The 15386-nt window shown below is 40.1% G+C and overlaps 1 protein-coding gene across 1 annotated transcript in view; it reads right to left on the bottom strand.

Annotated features, from left to right (window-relative positions):
* Positions 1 to 7543, bottom strand: part of tll1 (tolloid-like 1) — a 379020-nt gene extending 371477 nt beyond the window's left edge. Inside the window, exon 1 of the mRNA XM_060832796.1 lies at positions 7144 to 7543. The gene's annotated coding sequence lies outside the window, so the exon portion shown is untranslated. The remainder of the gene's footprint in view (positions 1 to 7143) is intronic.
* Between the last annotated feature and the right edge of the window lie 7843 nt (positions 7544 to 15386).

The following is a 15386-nucleotide window of genomic DNA, read 5'->3' as shown; positions in this document are numbered from 1 at the left end:
TAATTCCCTGGCTTGTCGTTACCACCTTTTTTAAACGGTGGCACCACGTTAGCACTTATTGCTCAGAGGACAGTTAAGAGTCAACCACATGACTGTAGGTCTGGAGTCATATGTAGACTAGACTAGGTAAGGACTGCAGTTTTCTTCCTAAAAGGATACAGTGAACCAAATATTTTTTTCCTCTGACAATTGACAATTCTTTCATGGTCATCATTAAGATACATAGTTAGATTTTTTATTGAACTCACCATCTGTCATAGGAACCGGAGTCCCTGGTCCATTGCCTGGATTCATAGTCTAGCAATAATATCACAAGGCTTTCACCTCCTCTACTGCTCACATCTTAACTCTCGCCAAGTTCTTCATCTTTCATCCCTCTGGTTGCTGATCAAGACAGGTTCCTTGCCCAACAGTGCCTTGCTTTCAAAACTCTCATCCTCGTTTCTAAATCATTCGCTGACTCAAATTAAGTAATAACTTATTGTTCACTTTGTTTTTCCTCACTCTACAGCTGCTTCCAGATCTGCTGGGTATTTCCAGCTCCAAAAAGACCCCATCACCAGGGATATATTTCCCTCCCTACCCCTTTCCTCTGTGACTACCTGGTCAGGTCCACGTTTCCCCCCCCCCCACAACCCACCCTCCCATCCTGGCAATTTCCCCTGCCACCGCAGGAACTGTAAAACCTGTGCCCACATCTCCTCCCTCACTTCTATCCAAGGTCATAAAGGAGCCTTCCACATCCAAAGTTTTACCTGCACATCCACTAATATCATTTATTGTATCCGTTGCTCCCAATGCAGTCTCCTCTACATTCGGGAGACTGGGCGCCTCCTAGCAGAGCGCTTTAGGGAACATCTCCGGGACACCCACACTAATCAACCACACCACCCCGTGGCCCAATATTTCAACTCCCCCTCCCACTCTGCCGAGGACATGGAGGTCCAGGGCCTCCTTCACCGCCACTCCCTCACCACCAGACGCCTGGAGGAAGAACGCCTCTTCTTCCACCTCGGAACACTTCAACCCCAGGGCATCAATGTGAACTTCAACAATTTCCTTATTTCCCCTTCCCCCACCTCAACCTAGTTCCGAACTTCCAGCTCAGCACTGTCCCCATGACTTGTCCTACCTGCCTATCTCCTTTTCCACCTATCCACTCCACCCTCTCCTCCTTAACCTATCACCTTCATTCCCTCCCCCACTCACCCATTGTACTCTATGCTACTTTCTCCCCAACCCCACCCTCCTCTAGCTTATCTCTCCACCCTTCAGGCTCACTGCATTTATTCCTGATGAAGGGCTTTTGCCCGAAACGTCAATTTCGCTGCTCCTTGGATGCTGCCTGAACTGCTGTGCTCTTCCAGCACCTATAATCCAGAATCTGGTTTCCAGCATCTGCAGTCATTGTTTTTACCTCATTTCCAGCTTTTAGTCAGACCTCTGATTTTTAACATTTGTAGTATTCTGCTTTTAGTTGATGGGCTCTACTTTCTCAATGATCTCATCCAATAACCTCAAGAACTTTGCAAACCTAGTTTCTTGTGCACCCAGATTTTGTTTGCTATATATTTGACAGATAATGTCCTGTGTTATGTCTCTCTATCTCTTTCTCTTCTTTTAAAGAATTATTTTAAGGTATCTTTCTTACATGTTTTACCAGCTGCCATAATATATCTTGTCATAACATAGATCATAGTCCAAATTATGTATATAATGGACTTTTATACAACTTTTTTTGTTTTTAAAGAAAGCCATAAGTTAAAAGATGGCTGAGGATGCAAGATTGGAAGCCGTCTAAAATTAGTGTGAATTCCCTGAATTTCAAAAAGGAATTGTGGAATATTGCACCTGAAGACTGTCAAATGAACTTCAAACAGCAATACTTGAGGGAGAGAGAGAGAGGGGCCCTCTTTTAAAAACAAAACTGAACTATGATCTCCCGTGGGTTGCTCAGACTTTGGATCTGGAAAAAAAATACTTCTAAGCAAATTTGGATATGGAACTGGCTCAAAAGTAGAAGACAGAGGGTGGTATTGGAGAGTTGCTTTTCAGACTGGAGGCCTGTGACCAGTGGTGGGCCACAAGGATCGCTACTGTGTTCACTGCTTTTCATCATTTATATAAATGATTTGGATGTGAACATAGGAGGTATACTTAGTAAGTTTGCAGATAACACCAAAATTGGAGGTGTAGGCAACAGCGAAGAAGTTTACCACAGAATACAACGGGATCTTGATCAGATGCGCCAAGGGTTCTGAAAAGATTTACAAGTATGTTGCCAGAATTGGAGGGTTTGAGCTATAGGATGAGGCAGAATAGGCTGAGACTGTATTCCCCAGAGTATTGGAGGCTGAGGGATGATCTTATATAGGTTTAAAGAGGTCATGAGGGGCACAGTTAGGATAAATTTTCCATGGGGTGGTGAAGTCCAGAACTAGAGGGCGTAGGTTGAGTGTGAGGGAAAAGATTTAATAGGGACTTAAAGGACAACTTTTTTTTTTTACACAGAGGGTGGAATGAGCTGCCAGAGGAAGTTATGGGGGCTGATACAATTACAACATTTTAAAAAGACATCTGTATGGAACTATGAATAGAAAGACATTAGAGAGATATGGGGAAAATAGAATGAGGTTAATTTAGGATGTGTGGTCGGGGTGGACTGAAGGGTCTGTTTCTGTGCTGTACATCTTTCTCACTGTAAAAGTAATATTTACATTTTACTTTGAGTAATATGCAAAGAGAAATTTTAACAATTAATTGCAACCTCTGCTTTCTAGTTGCAAGAATGTAGACATGCTCACATGCTATCTTGTGGTTCAAGTTCCAAAGTGTGTTATGGCAGAGCACAGGCTATGAATGTTAACCAGACCCACCCGAGTGTGCAGATAAAAATAAAAGGAATGTCATTTTCTGCTGGAAATTAAGTCATTATTAGTCACTGTTCATCAAATGCAATATTTCATGATCTATTCAGCATGGACAAGCCAAGACTGAGTCTACGGACTTCACTTTTTCATTTTTTTGGACTCTACTCTTATTTCTAATCTATATACATGTTGTATTTTATTTTTTTCCTCACTTTTTAAATAACTAATAAATTCAACTCTTTCTGACAAAAGCCTAATTAAGTTAGCTCATCTTAAAACAAATTTATTTGGGCTTAGAATAGTTATTCACAAGGGAAATAGTCCTTCTTTTAAAATGAACTTTGTTGTGACAAACCAAAGGAGGGATTGAGTAAAGGGCAGCTAGTTCACGCTTCTCCCAGGGGCTTGACCACTTGAGAATATCCCAACTGAAATCCAATCAGATTGGAGACCATCTGGAACTGGCTGTGACATTTTTCTATGTAGTTCTTTGTCAAATTCTCTTTGGCAATGTACTGGGGCGTGTACTTGAGATTAAAGATGGTTTCACTGCAATGTCAGTGCAAAATGCTTACACTTTGGAGACAATGGCAGTAATGGTGCAATAGCTGGATAGACTGCAAGTCTCAAATCCTATAAGTGTTGAGAATATCGGGGTGTAAATAGTTGAGCCTTAAACTGTTCAGTTGATAGTTCCATTTGTTGCAGTAAGAAGCTTCAAAATGGGAAATATTCTCAAATTCTGTTTGTTAATACACCTGAAAACATGTTACCATGTTAAATGTGATTTATATATGACTGTGTTGCTGTCAGCCTAATGTTAACTTTTTACTTATTTTTTGGTAGGACTTGCCTTCTCCATATAGGGTTATACTTAGGGGTATAGACAATCCTGCTCCTTGAGCCTGTTCTATCATTCAATAAGATTAAGGTTGATCAGTCTCTTGTCTCCATCTTACTTTCCATGTTCCTTTACTCTTAATATTCATTCTATAAGTATCAAATAGAGTCATGGAGATGTACAGCATGGAAACTGACCCTTTAGTCCAACCCGTCCAAGCCTACCAGATATCCTAACCCAATCTCGTCCCACCTGCTTGCACCCAGCTCATATCTCTACAAACCCTTCCTATTCATACACCATCCAAATGCCTTTTAAATGTTGCAATTGTACCAGCCTCCACCACTTCTTCTGGCAGCTCATTCTATACATGTACCATCCACTGTGAAAAAGTTGCCCCATAGGTCTCTCTTTATATCTTGCCCCTCACCCTAAACCTATACCCTCTAGTTCTGGACTCACCCACCCCAGGGAAAAGACTTTGCCTATTTACCCTCTCCATGCCCCTCAATTTTGTAAACCTCTATAAGGTCACCCCTCAGCCTCTGACGCTCCAGGGAAAACAGCCCCAGCATGTTCAACCTCTCCCTACAGCTCAAAGCCTCTAACCCTGGCAACATTCTTGTAAATCTTTTCTGAACTCTTTCAAGCTTCACAACATCTTTCAGATAGGAAGGAGACCAGAGTTGCATGCAATATTCTAATAGTGGCCTAACCAATGTCCTGTACAGCTGCAACATAACCTCCCAAAACCTGTACTCAATACTCTGACCAATAAAGGAAAGCATACCAAACACCTTCTTCACTATCCTATCTAATTGTGACTCCACTTTCAAGGAGCTATGAACCAGCACTCCAAGGTCTCTTTGTTCAGCAACACTCCCTAGGACCTTACCATTAAATGTATAAGTCCTGCTAAGATTTGCTTTCCTAAAATGCAGCATATCACATTTATCTGAATTAAACGCCATCTGCCACTTCTCAGCCCATTGGCCCACCTGGTCCAGATCCTGTTGTAATCTGAGGTAACCCTCTTCGCTGTCCACTACACCTCCAATTTTGGTGTCACCTGCAAACTTACTAAGTGTACTTCTTATGCTCGCATCCAACTCATTTATGTAAATGACATAATCTCAATTTTTAAGCTGTTTAGTCAATTCAGCCTGGCAGGTAATTTTTTTGGATGGAGAGTGTTGTAGATTTTCAATTTATATGTTTATTGGTCAGAGTATTGAGTACAGAAGTTGGGAGGTGATGTTGCAGCTGTATAGGCCATTGGTTAGGTTGCTTTTGGAATATTGCATTCAATTCTGGTCTCCTTCCTATTGGAAAAATGTTGTAAAACTTGGGAGGGTTCAGAAAGGATTTACAAGGATGTTGCCAGGGTTGGAGGATTTGAGCTGTTGGGAAGAGGTTGAATAGGCTGTGGCATGGAAAGGATAAATAGACAAAGTCTTTTCCCTGAGGTGGGGGAGTCCAGAACTAAAGGGCATAGGTTTACGGTGAGAGGGGAAAGAGGGCAGTGCGTGTCAGTTGAGGGTGTTGTTAGTGAGGTTTCTATGATTCTTAGGTTTTGGGATTGTGTTCTGAATTAAAGTAAAATTTAAGTGCCCCCTCACTTAAGCTCTGAAGTCCACCTGACAGTTTTATTGTTAGAGGTCACATAACTTTAATAGGAAGAAGTACAAGGTGTTTTCACTTGGAGTTAATGGTAGCAATGTGCTTAAGTCTCCAAAGTACCAGTTGAGAATGCCAGGTTGTGAGTAATTGTTTTAAACTGTGCATTTAACTGCAAAGATGGTGTTCAGCCAATGGTCTTTTTTAAAAAAAGTCTCAAAACGAAAACTTTAAAGGGGAAGTTTAAATTATCTTTTAAAAGCCAGGATGTCTTTGAAGATCGTAACAAAAGAAAATAATGTCGTTTGTTCACATCAACTTCAGTTAAAAGAGCTCTTTAGGCATTGATACTTAATGTGTAGGCACAACACAGTCTCAAACTGGTGGTGATTTTCAAGTAAAAAATGATGTTTTTTTGCATTAGGTCTTTAACCTTGGACCTTCTAACGTTATTCATGATGAAAGTTTAAGTAATCAGTCCCACTATTTCTAACATGATTCACACGTGTTACAATGAAACGGAAGTGACATGAGGGTGTTCCAACGTTGCTAGAATTCTATCAAAGCACTTCGTCTTCGTTTTGCTTATCTTGCGTGAAGTTGAAAGATGCCTCGACGGTATCGCCAGAAACGCCGCCTAGTTCTTGAACCACTCATGACGTGGTATACACAGCGACCAGAACAGCACTGGATGTTGTGAGGGCTATGCAAAAAAAAATCACTTCATAACATGAAGTTATCCTCAGCATACTAACCCCATACGGATAACTAACCAGTCCGTATTTTTTTTAAAATCTAAACACCACAGAGAACAATATGCCAGTTAGATCTGTTGGAACTGGCTGGTAAGTCAAGTTCATATCTGTCTAATCGCTTTTCACCGGGGTGGGGTGGAGGTAAAACCATAAGCGGTTCAAGTCAAGGTAGGAACTGAAGTAATGATTAAATCCTCAATTGTCTCTGGTAAAGATGTCATTGACGCATCGTCTCGTCTATCAAATTATAGCCTTAAAACAAAAATAGAGAGGAGTCTTTTGTGGGTGTAAAATGTCAGCAAATCAGGCAATAATGGATCGTAAATTGCTAAAGTCTGGTCGCCAGGACCCATTTACCGAATATCGCAGCCTGACCAGCTTTTCATTAGTCCCCAATATCAGTGCGTTACCTTCTGGTGAAAGTTTTTACTGCCTGCTCATTATTGACTTGTGATCCACCTAGAATTTTCTTCCTAGATCAGAGAAGTTTGTTGAACGCGTGAACCACATTGGCATCAATACATTTATGGTGGAATACGGAAGAATTCCGCGCCTTCCCTGGATTGGGGTGCGTTAGTTTACATAAAGGAAAGGCAGCAGCGTTCTGACTGCATCTCTACTTCGTCAGAATTAGACTGCAAATGTCGATTTTTTAAAAAAAATAAAGTGACATTGTGATCCCTCGAAGTGCAACCTATAGGCAGGCTGTTTAAAACTCATCATTTCTGCATGTATCTGCTGCACGGCATTTTCTAACCTTTCAGCGCGGTTACATAATCGACAGTGAGTGATATTGTGGGAGTCAGTCTGATGTATCACCAGAGAATACTTAAACCACAGGTACCTTACACATTTGCTCGATTTACACAAAGTAATGGGATTGTCACAAGAATACATCTTTCCATCACCTTATCCTTTTTAAAAAAAAAGCCCAGTCATTATTTTAGACTTCAGCCCGAAAGCAACACAACCGTTCTGTAAAATCGCCGTGGAAAAGATTTACCCCGAACAAATCTCGGATAGGCAATTTTAGAGAAATGAAGCTAATTGCTACACATACCTTAGATGCAGGGAAATCCACACTGGAGTTCAGGAGCCTTGCAGAGCTGTTATTGAAGAGTTTTTATGTTAGTTCTCGCTGTACTCATTCCGAGAGCTGTTCGCTGCTATGTTAGCACCGTGATTAAAGCGGACAGCCACATCTGAGTAGAAACGTGCCCATTCCCCTCAGAGATTAGACCGTCCACAAGGCGATTACTCTGCTATCAAGGTACGTACTGACGTCACTCCATCAATCCTCAAATTATCCCGTAACCTGGCGATTAAATGCCTTTAAATAGCCTGCCCTTTCCCATTTCTGCTCCAATTGTAACTTTCTAATGTACTTTATAATGCACTGTTTTGTTTGGTCCCGGCATCACCTCCTGAGTTGAACTGTCGGTTCACTGATCTCGCACACTTGTAATTGTATAAAGGCACTGCGGCTGCTAATCCCTGAGTGTTTCGAGGGATCGGTGCTTAGTTGCGCGTCCTTCCTGTTGTTGACAAATTGATTTTCTGACATTCGACGACCCCTAGTGAGCGCCAACGGTTGTCAGCAATCTCTTGAAGACTGATCCTTTTGTCAGGGATTTCACAGAGCCTGCAGACCTGGCGGAACCCCCTTCTGTTTGCACACTTGTTCTTATTAAATAGACTGGCAGGCAGGAAGTTAATACTGTACAAGATAGAATACCTTTATTTGTTTTTAAGATCAAGCAATGGCAAAGCAAATACATAGAAACATGATTGAATAGTTATAAACAAAATAATAGAGATTGCTGGAAAAGCTCTGACGGCCTGGCAGCATCTTTGGAGGGAAATCAGGGGCAATGTTTCAGATGGGCTGACCCTTCCTCAGAATAATTATAAAATGCACTTTCTGGAAACAAGATTAGTGAGATTTTGTTGATACACTGATATGATTTCTTACACACAGATCACATTTTACAATATTATACCTGTGTGAAGCAAGCACAGTACATTCAAATTAATTAGTAAGAGATATGGTTAAGATTGTTGCTTTAAATCTTGTAATCATGTAGTACCTCAATTTTTCTATCTTAAAAACATCTCAAACGACTTCACACTGAGTGAACTCTTGATGCTCAGTGGGTTTGTTATATGAGCAATTATGTCAGAGGTTTTATTCCATAAAGATCCAAAAAAGCTTTTTGGTTGTGTTTAGCCATATGATCTCTTTAAACTTGGAATGGTTGTTTTTTTACTTAAATGGTCTAACAGACTATCCATATCACTCCAACTGTAATTTTCACCATAACAAAATTGTGAAATCAACTTTCTCCAGATATTAAAGCATGTTTGTAATATTAGTCCTCTTGAAAACAGAAACCAGTTTTGAATGTCAGTAGCATTTGCTTTGTTAGCAACATTAACTCTAAATTATACTGTCATCGCTATTGCCCACGTGTCAACCTCGCAACCTTATACTGTTTTAAAGTCACAACTAAAAACTGGCAGAGAATTTCTAAAATCCCGAATTCATCACTAGCATAATGTGTTGGAAAACAACCATGAACAGTATCAACAAATGCTTAATTTGTCGTCTTCATTCGATGAGTCACCATCAGACCAAAAGTGCCAGAAAACTGGAAATCTTCCAGAATACATACAGAAACTAAATTGGATGCTTTGGAAATTTATTACTGGTAAGTAATTAGTTAATCTGCTGCTGGCAATGCTTTTCAGACAATCAAAGCTACTTGCTGTTCTTTGACTAATACCAAAGGATCAGCCACAAGATTTAAGTTTATCATTTTTCATAAAGGGCAGCTCTCCCTTAATATGACAATGAATTATCATCCTGGATAAACATCCAAATGCTAGTGAGGTTTGAACCCACAGTCCTCTATCTCAAATAAAATTCCTACCAGCTAAGTTGATATTTGAGGAATAAACTTTAACAATGTGCGCTATTGCTGGGAAGTCTTTTTCACTTAAAATACATATGGAGATTTCTGTGATATTGAAGCTTATTTCCTGTCCAAACAACCAGAACATTATCTACATTGCTACTTGAAAATTTGATGTTCACTGCCTGTGGAGAACCTCCCTATTAGAAACACAAGTCAAAAGTTACTCCTTTAATGAAAAATAAACAAGGAAGTAAGATTGGAATAGATAACCCATCACCCAAAAGATTAAGGAAGTTTGTACATTGTCTTTCACTCTAGAATAATTGAGGTAATTTGTTAAGTTTTGATGTCATACTTTGTTCCCAAATAGAGAATACACACTTTATAAACAACAAACTACAGATTGACACTAGCCCTTCAGAATGTAAGCATTGCAGGTATAATTGAGTTCTACTAACCATAACATAAATTATTTACTTGATGTAAACATTGTTTCCCAACATGCTTTTAAATTGTGTAATACAGTTCTAACATTTAAATATTTGTATTTATCCTGCAAATTTCTGCTTTTACCCTTCCTGTTTTGCTATGGGCGATTCCCAACAGAATGTCGATTGGTTGATAATGGTCCTTACATGTATTGAGCACAGGAGTTGGGATGTAATGTTACAGCTGTATATGACGTTGATAAGGCCGCATTTAAAGTAAAAAGTGAGGTCTGCAGATGCTGGAGATCAGAGCTGAAAATGTGTTGCTGGTTAAAGCACAGCAGGTTAGGCAGCATCCAAGGAATAGGAAATTCGACGTTTCGGGCCAGAGCCCTTCATCAGGAAGTATATACTTTTGGCCGCCCTGTCCTAGGAAGGATGTACTTAAACTGAAAAGGGTGTTACTGAGATCAGAGGGTTTGAGTTATAAGGAGAGGCTGGATAGGCTGGAACCTTTTTTTGTCCTGGACAGTAGGAGGCTCGGGGGTGACCTTATGGAGGTGGACAAAATAATCAGGGTCATTGAATAGCTAAGGTCTTTACTCCAGAGTAGGGGAGTCCAAAACTATATGACATAGGTTTAAGGTGAGCGCAGAAAGATTTAAAAGGGATCTAAGGGGAAACTTTTTACATAGAGGGTAGTGCATTTCAGGGACAAGCTGTCAGAGGAAGTGGTAGAGCTGAGTACAGTTAGAACACTTAAATGACATTTGGAAAGATTTCGAGGGATATGGGCCAAATGCAGGCAAATGGGAATAGTTCAGCTTAGGAAACCAGTTGGCATGGACTGGGCAAAGGGTTTGGTTCATGCTGTACAACTCTATGACTCTGTGTGAGAATGGACATTGACTGTTAATGAGCTATTTGACAAGGATTAATCATAAATTACTGCTAATTGACATCCAAGCACACTGCTCTAACACAGACGACTAGATAACGATCAATAGCTAAAATTTAAAGCCATCCTTTCATAAGCTAAAGTCGTCATGGTACCAGAGGGCTGCTTTCTCATTAGTGGGAAATGACTGGTGATGAGTTTTACCTGAGTATCACCATGCCTCAAGCTAGGGGCAAAGTTGAGAAGTCAGGACATTCTTGGTAACCTCATTTGGTGCAAGAATTGAACACATGCTGTTGGCGTAGCTTTGCATCACAAACCAGCCATCCATTTAATTGACCCCATCCTAGCTTATGAATGATTGTAGTGAACTCATATAGACTCAAGCACCAGATATTTTTTTCCTTCTCTGTGCTCAGGGAGATCTGAAAGAAGTGCTCAATTTATAGAGAAGCAAAAATGTAGACATGAAAACTATGATAAGCTTATGGTACAAGTTATGAATGCATATGAGAGCAAGTTGTGGTTGCATTAAGTATATTTACAAGAAACATAGCTGTGGCATAGAAATATTAGCAGGGATGTCACATACGGTATTTAAGTGAAAAACAGGGTTATATAAAATGTGATATTCCCTCCCTGCTTTGGCAAGGTCTTCAGAAAGAATTTTCAAGGGCTAAGGTAACATGTCTGAATTCTCCTTGATCTTGTACTTAAAGGCAAAGGGGTCATCTATTAGTAAGCCATAGCATGACACAAGTAGTGAATACCCAAAATTTATGAAGCAATAATTGATTTGTAAGTAAGCAACACTTTGTAAGGAATTTCATTGTTAGAGAGAGTAGGACTAGTCATAAGTATCATATTAGAATCAAATGTCCTCTGACTTATAAATTTCACATGATGTATCCATGCATTCATTGTACAGAAACTACAAGAATACCCAATTGAAAATGTATAATTTAGTATTTGTAATTTGCCATCTGCTTCCTTTAGGGAGCAATGGGATTCTAGGGGACCACCAGCCTTATTTAGGAAATATTACGTAAGTGAGAACCATCTGTCTCTGGAGCAGACACCATCACAGAGCCTGATAAAATTGTTTGTGATGTTGTTGAGGGATGATAGGATAAAGTATTGAAAACTCGTGAGAAAGGGTGTGAGACTCCTGTTGCTCATAATTGATATGCAGTGACCCCTGCTGAAGTATGTGAACCAGATGGGAACAGAATCAGGTTTAATTATGATTCTGATATATCTCTGACCACTATGGGCTGCGATCATATGTGAGGAATGATACTTGAGAAATATCCAATAACTACCCCCACTTATTTAACTTCTTCTCTGATAATTTTCTTCTCACCTTCCAAAGATATCTTCCTGACACAAAGATCAGTTTTAGTACTTTGCCACACCCTAGCTGAATGCAGCTAATTTTGCATGACCAAGGATCAAATTATTTATGCTTTGTATTACTTTATTTCATTTTTATTCACACCAATATGTGATACATAATTGCAAACACTTTAAAATCCTATCTGGACAGCTGACAAATGTGCACTCTATTTACAATTAAACTGTATTTGCATAGACAGACTCAGGAAAACACAATAAACAATGGTTTCTTAATTCTTACTAGCAAGCCATCACAGAAGCTTCAAGGTACTAAAGCTGAGCCCAAACAAACTATTTAGCTTTTTGTCCTGTAAGTTGAGTTATGCTGTGTTATTCATTATTTCCTTTTAAAATCCCGGTGGACCACAGATGTCAATTACCAAAGCAGTGCTTGAAATGATCTGTAAAGTTATGATCAGTGATTATTACATGCAATGGTTGTCTTTAACTGCAATGATCATTTTCAACTGTTAACATGTCATTTGTGTGTTACATAGACACTGATTATGCCCTATGCCTCAAGCAAGTGACAGTTCTTTGTTTATGAATCTCAACAGTGACTCCCAGTAGCATATACAATGAGAGGGGGCATTGCAACTAAAGCCACCTCCGTTCACTAACATGTCTATACCAGAAAACAGGAGTAGGGGCTGCAGGAGAATGTCACTGTATAGCAAACATGAAAAAAACCTGTCTGATTTTTGTCCTGCGTACTAACAGTTACCCAGTAAATAAGTTAGAGTACAAGCTATGCCCAGTCGCCAATAATTGCATTTTGTGTGCAAAACTAAAAAATTAAATATTTTGTGAACAAAATACTTAGCATCCTACAAGTGCTAAGCAAGACAGGCAACATCTGTATGGAGAAACAGAGTTAATGATTCGTGTCTAGCTCATCAATGCTGAACAGATATCCTAAATTAATTGAGTCCTATTTGCCAGCATTTTGCCCATATCCCTCTTAAACCCTTCCTATTCATATACTCATCCAATTGCCTTTTAAATGTTGCAATTATAACACCCTCTCCCACTTTCTGTGGCAGCTCATTCCATAAACACACCACCCTCTGTGTGAGAAAGTTACCCTTCTGTCCCTTTTAAATTTTTCCCTTCTTATCTTAAACCTTTAGTTTGGACTCCACTATCCTGCAGAAAGGACTTGGCTATTCACTCTATCTATGTCCCTCATGATTTTGTAAACCTCTATAAGATCATCCCTCAACCTCCAATGCTCTAAGGAAACTATTCAGCCTCTCCCTATACCTCAAACACACTAACTATGGCAATATTCTTGTAAATCTTTTCTGAACTCTTTCAAGTTTCACAACGTCCTTCCTATCGCAGGGAAACCAGAACTAAATGCAGTGTTCCAAAAGTGGCCTAACCAGTGCCCTGTACATCTGCAACACGACCTTATAACTCCTATACTCAATGCATTAACTAATATAGCTGAAAATGTGTTGCTGGAAAAGCGCAGCAGGTCAGGCAGCATCCAAGGAGCAGGAGAATCGACGTTTCGGGCATGAGCCCTTCTTCAGGAATCCACAGAAGAATCATCCACAGAAGAATCCATACACTAAACAAACAGTTCTTCCTAGCCATATCGGAAATTAAAGACAAATTAAAGGAAATTAAGTACCAAAAACTTTCATGTAAAAAAATTCCTGAAGAAGGACTCATGCCTGAAACGTCGATTCTCCTGCTCCTTGGATGCTGCCTGAATTGCTGCGCTTTTCCCGCATTAACTAATATAGGCAAGCATACCAAATGCTTTCTTCATTATTCTGTATATCCGTGATTCTACTTTCAAGGAACTATGAACCTGCACTCCAAGGTCTCCTTGTTCAGCCACACTCCCCAGGCCTTACCATTAAGTGTATAAGCCCTGCCCTGATTTGTCTTTTCAAAATACAGCACCTCACATTTATCTGAATGAAGCTCCATCTGCCACTCCTTGACCCACCACCCCATCTGATCAAGGTCCCATTTTACTCTGAGGTAAACTTCATGGCTGTCCACTACAACCACCAATTTTAGTGTCATCTACAAACTTACTAAATATACCTCCTATGTTCACGTCCAAATCATATATATAAATCACAAAAAAGCAATTGACCCAGCACCAATCCCTGCAGCACACCACTGGTCTCAGGTCTCCACTCTGAAAAGCGACCTCTGTTACCACCCTCTGTCTCCTGCCTTTGAGCCAATTCTGTATCCAAGTGGGTAGTTCTCCCTGTATTCCATGTGATCTAACCTTGCTAACCAGTCTCCCATGGGGAACCTTGTCAAAAGCCTTACTAGAGTCCACATAGATCACGTCCACCCCCCGCTGCCTTTATCAATCCTCTTTGTTATTTCTTTAAAAAAAACACAATTAATTTAGTGAAACATGATTTTCCATGTACAAAGCCATGTTGACTATCTGTTATCTGTCCTTGCTTTTCCAAATGCATGTAGGAACGGCATGGTGGCTCAGTGGTTGGCACTGCTGCCTCACAGTACTAGGGTCCCAGGTTCAATTCCAGCCTTGGGTGACTGTCTGTGTGGAGTTTGCACATTCTCCCTGTGTCTATGTGGGGTTGCTCTGGTTTCCTCCCACAGTCACAAAGATCTGCAGGTCATGTGAGTTGACCATGCTAAATTGTCCATAGTGTTAGGTGCATCAGTCAGAGGTGGGTTATTTTTCAGAGGGTCGGTGTGGACTTGTTGGGCCAAAGGGCCTGTTTTCACACTGTAAGTAATCTAATCTAATTTACAAACTCTAAATCCTGTCCCTTAGGATCCCTTCAAAACAGCATGCCCACCACTGATGTCAGGCTCACCAGTGAATAGGCTTTTCCTTAGCACCTTTCTTAAGTAGTGGCACCACACGAGCCAAGTCATTGAAGCATTGCAGTAGAACTGATATAGGTTGAATATGTAAGTAATCTGGAGCAAGTACAGAGTCAGGTACTCACTTAGCAGATATAGGTTTGGAAGGGAGGAGACAACAAAAGAGGTTTGTGACAATGATGAAATGGAATGACTGAAAGATTGATTGGAAAGCCAGAATGGGGAAATAACAGGACATGAGCTGTAAATTTTTTTTTTCATGACATGCTGGGCTAAAATTTATTGCCCAGAGGGCGAATAAGAATCAACCACATTGCTGGGGCCTAGTTACGTATAGAATAGACCAGGTAAGGATTGTAGATTTTCTTCCTTAAATGACATTTGTTAGTCAGTGAGGGTTTTTTTTATAACAGTTGACAGTAGTTGTATGGTTGCATTTCGGCTAGCTTTCTAATTTTAAATTTTATTGAATTCACATTTCTTCATCTCCTATAGTGGAATGTGAACTCTTGATCCCAGAACGTTAGCCCAATGACATTACGCCTGTACCACTACCTCCCCAGGTGGTTGCAAAAAGATCATTATTAGCACTTGCTGCCCAAAGAAATGGGAACAGGAATTATGATTTATAATTGTTGAACTCACTGTTGCATTTGGAAAGCTGAAGAGTGCCTATTTGAACTGCAGTTTCTTGAGCTTCCCTTGAGGTTCATTAGAACAGTGTAGAAGACCAAGGAGCAAGGGCTGAGAAGTCAGAAATGGGAGTGGTTGAAAGACTTAAAATGGCAAACAACTAGGAATTCAGGATTATGCCTGCAACTGAATGCTTTGC

This window comes from Hemiscyllium ocellatum, chromosome 1, assembly GCF_020745735.1.
Source record: "Hemiscyllium ocellatum isolate sHemOce1 chromosome 1, sHemOce1.pat.X.cur, whole genome shotgun sequence".
NCBI lineage: Eukaryota > Metazoa > Chordata > Chondrichthyes > Orectolobiformes > Hemiscylliidae > Hemiscyllium > Hemiscyllium ocellatum.
This window is presented reverse-complemented; position numbering and strand designations above follow the sequence as displayed.